Genomic DNA, 3,867 nt, shown 5'->3' on the forward strand with positions numbered 1-3,867 from the left:
AACAACACGCCAAGTTTTTCAGGGTAGGTATGGGACTCTTCCCACCCTCATGTGGGGTGGGGGGAAATGTGCCCCTCCCACAGTGGACCGTCTCATCTGGTGCTCAGTTTGGAGCTCCCTTGCCATCCTTCCATCCACTCATGCCCTCTTCCCCTCTCCTTCAGGACCACGTGATCGAAACGCCACGGCCCTATTACCGATGGGACGCATCCGTGGAGCCCGATGACTGGTTTGATCCAGTGCAGTTGTGGGAAGTGAAGTGTGCGGATCTGTCGATCTCTCCTGTCTACCGAGCAGCCCTGGGGATGGTGAGACATCGGGTGATTGAGGGTGGGGGTGAGGATGGAGAGAGGGGGATAGGCAGAGACAGTGAGAGTGTCTAGGGGACAGAGAGAGTCCAGGGGAGGGGGAGAGGAATGTAGACTCCGGTGGGGGTAGGGAGTGAGGGGTAGAGAATCTGAGGGGGGGGTGGCAGAAGAGAAGCATTGAGAGTGTAGTGGAAATAGAGTGAGAGATGGATAGAGGGTTTCAGTGAGAGAAGGATAGAGAGAGTCTAGGGGAGGGAGGGGAGAGGGTGATAGTCCAGGGAAGGATAGAGAGTCAAGGTGCAATGGTGGGGGAGAGGGATAGATTCTCGGGGAGGAAGGGACAGAGTTTCTGGGGGCGATAGAGAGTGTCTAGAATTAGAATTTTTATTTCTTACATCCATCTCACAACATGAGGGAGTAAAACTCTTTATTTTGTATCTCTGTCGCAATGTACAAGCAATAAGAAAGGGAAGTATGGGAGGATATTGCCCTAACACTGAGATTGTACACATAATTATTGTGCAAGTCAGAGACTCCTGGATAGGTACATGGAGCTTAGAAAAATAGAGGGCTATGGGTAACCGTAGATAATTTCTAAAGTAAGTACTTGTTCGGCACAGTAGGGCCTGTATTGTGCTGTAGGTTTTCTGTATTTCTATGTATGTACAGTCAGATCGATATGTACAGATAATTCTGATGGTCTGCTGGAAGAAGCTGTCCCGGTCGGTGTCTTAACGCTGTGGCACCGTTTGCCAGACGGAAGCAGCTGGAACAGTTTGTGGTCGGGTTGGCTGCAGTCCCTGATGATCCTCCAGCCCTTTTTATGTAAGAGTCCTGAATGTAGGAGAGTTCACACGCTGGGCTGTCTGAGGGTAGTACAATTCCTGTACCAGGCAATAACACAGCCAGTCAGGGTGCTCTCAATTTTGTCCCCATAGAAAGACCGGAGGATCAGGGGACTCATGCCAGACTTCTTCAGCCGTCTGAGGTGAAAGAGACGCTGTTGTGCTTTTTTCACCACAGTCCATGTACACCAGGTGTGTACAGTCCAGGTGAGTTCCTCGGTAATTTGTATACCGAGGAACTTCCATTGATGTTAATAGGGACTAGCTAGACTGTCCCCGTTCCTCCTGTAATCCACGATCAGCTCGTTTGTATTTTGGACATTGAAGGTGAGGTTTTCTTGGCACCAGTTGTCAGGGCGTTGACTCCGTAAGCTGTTTCATTATTGTTGGAAATAATGCAGATTTGATCAGCAGTTTGGAGCTGTGCATTGCAACACAGGCGTGGGTGTGTAGGGAGTAGAGGAGAGGGCTCCTGTGTACAGGTGCCGAGGTGAGGGTGCCCATCCGTGCCACTTACTGGTGATCTGACAGGAAGTCCAGGATCCAGCTGCACAAAGTGGGGTGCAGGCTGAGGTGTCTCGAGCTTCTTGCTGACCCTGGGGAGAATTACGGTGTTGAATGCTGAACTGTAATCTAAGAACAGCATCCCTCTTCTCCAGGTGAGTGAAGATGGTGTGTAGTGCTGTGACTATGGCATCGTCTGTTGATAGGTTTGGCGAATTGTGGGTGGCAGCAAGCTGCAGATGAAGTCCTTGACCAGCCTCTCAAAGCAGGATGCCAGGTGTTCAGACATGCAACCTTAGTACAGTGAAAATGTTGGATGTTTTGAAGCAGGAAGGCACTACACACCGGGAGAGGAAAGAATAAAAATGTCCGTAAACACACCAACCATCTGTGCCGCACACAGTTCGTGTACTCGCGCTGTCTTCTGGTTGTTGGCCTATGAACTTAAGCCTTTAAGATGACCACGGTGCAGGTTGTGTTGGCGGCTGTTCGCAGGGATTCACTGTTAACAACTTCAAAATTAGCATTAAGAAGATTTAGCTCGTCCAGGAGAGAGGCAGTGATTTTGGTTGCATTGCTGTATTTCCTTTGAAGTCTGAAATGGTGAGCAACCCCTGTCATATAGCGCATGTGTTGTTGGTGCAGAGTTGTGTCTGGAGGAGAACCCAGAGTAGGAAGGGAGAGGAATAGTCTAGAGGAGGGAAGGAGTGAGAGATGGAGGAGGGAGGGAGAAATGGCTAGAGAGATTAGGGGCGGGAGAGGAATAGAGTGTAGGGAAGGGAAGAGAGAGTCTCGCAGTACGGGAGATGGATAGAAAGAGTAGAGAGGGTAAGAAAGAAGGAAGGAGACAGTCTAGGGGAAGGAGGGAGCAAGTGATAGAGGTTGTCCAGGAGATGGAGAGAGCATCGAGGAGGGAGGGAGAAAGATAGAGAGTGTAAGGGAGGAATTCTCAGCAATGGAGGGAGGGTGTGATGAACATAATCTGAGATGGAGAGGGTCCTGGGTAGGAAGGCATCAACACGTGCTGGGATTAGCCGTGGGACTGCTCGAACCTGTGTTCCGTCCTCATCCCACATGTAGGTGAGGGACAGGACTGGTGGTGAAGGTGTGGGACTGCTCCAATTTGAGTTGTACTTTTCTCCCACAGGTGGATGAGGAGAAAGGCATTTCACTGCGATTTCCTCGCTTCCTGAGGATTAGGGAGGACAAAAAATCAGAGGAGGCGACCACCAGCAGCCAGGTAGGTGAGGGGTGGGAGATACGGAGCTGGGGCTGAGATCTCTCTCTCTGGTGCTCCTCCCTCTCCACAAAATTACACTGTCTCCTCTCTCACGTGTCTGTGGACTCTCCTGGTCTCCAACTCTCCCCTCCCCCACTCTCCCCTCCTCCCTTCCCCCCTGTCCCCACCACTTCACTGTCACTCCCCGTTTCTCCGTAACTCCCAACTCCTCTCACTCCGTCTCTACCCTTCTCTCCGTCATTTCCCTTCCATCCCCACCCTTCTCTCTCTCTCTTCCACATTCCTACCCTCCCCTTTTCTTGACATACTTCACCATCTTTCCCCACCCCTCCTACTCCCCCGTACCGTCCTCTCCCCCTTATCTTTCCGCGATGCTTTTCCACCCACACTGACGCCTCTCCTCCCTCTCACCCCCATCCCTCTCTCCTCCCCGACAGGTTGCCGAACTCTACCGGAAACAGCAGCAGATTCAGAACCAGCAGGTGTCAGATGAGATGGGCGGTGGGGCCAACGATTCTGACTGAGGAGATAAGGAGGGGACTGACAATGATTGAGACTGACGAGGTGGGCAATGGGGACTTGTTCCCCAGGACTCCAGGAGACATCCACCTGAGATGGACGGTGGGAGCCCTGCCACTGATCTTCCGTTCCCCCACACCCCTTACGTCTGTGTGTTCAATGTCTCTCTCCCCACCGCCCTCCACCCGTGTAGAAATAAAACACAATGATTGTACACGTCCATTGCAAACCCATACTGTACAGTTCCTGCTTGCACACTATGTTCCTTTGCCCTAGCCCTCACCTTCATGCTCCCCCTTCTTCCTTTCGTCCTCCCTTTGCCCTCCCCTTCCTTCTCCCCTTTGTTCTCCCTTCACCCTTCCCCTCCCTCACCTCACCTACAGTGGTGCTAGAAAGATTGAGAACCCTGTAGAATTTTCTCTGTTTTGGCATAAGTATGACATAAACTGTG

At 51.6% G+C, this 3,867-nt stretch overlaps 1 long non-coding RNA gene across 1 annotated transcript; it reads left to right on the forward strand.

Annotated features, from left to right (window-relative positions):
* On the forward strand, positions 1–3,638 carry LOC140715608 (uncharacterized). Its single transcript, XR_012096174.1, has 4 exons — positions 1–23; positions 165–308; positions 2,805–2,897; positions 3,335–3,638. It is a non-coding gene; the product is annotated as an uncharacterized lncRNA (long non-coding RNA).
* The last annotated feature ends 229 nt before the right edge of the window (positions 3,639–3,867 follow it).

This window comes from Hemitrygon akajei, chromosome 24, assembly GCF_048418815.1.
Source record: "Hemitrygon akajei chromosome 24, sHemAka1.3, whole genome shotgun sequence".
Taxonomy (NCBI): Eukaryota; Metazoa; Chordata; class Chondrichthyes; order Myliobatiformes; family Dasyatidae; genus Hemitrygon; species Hemitrygon akajei.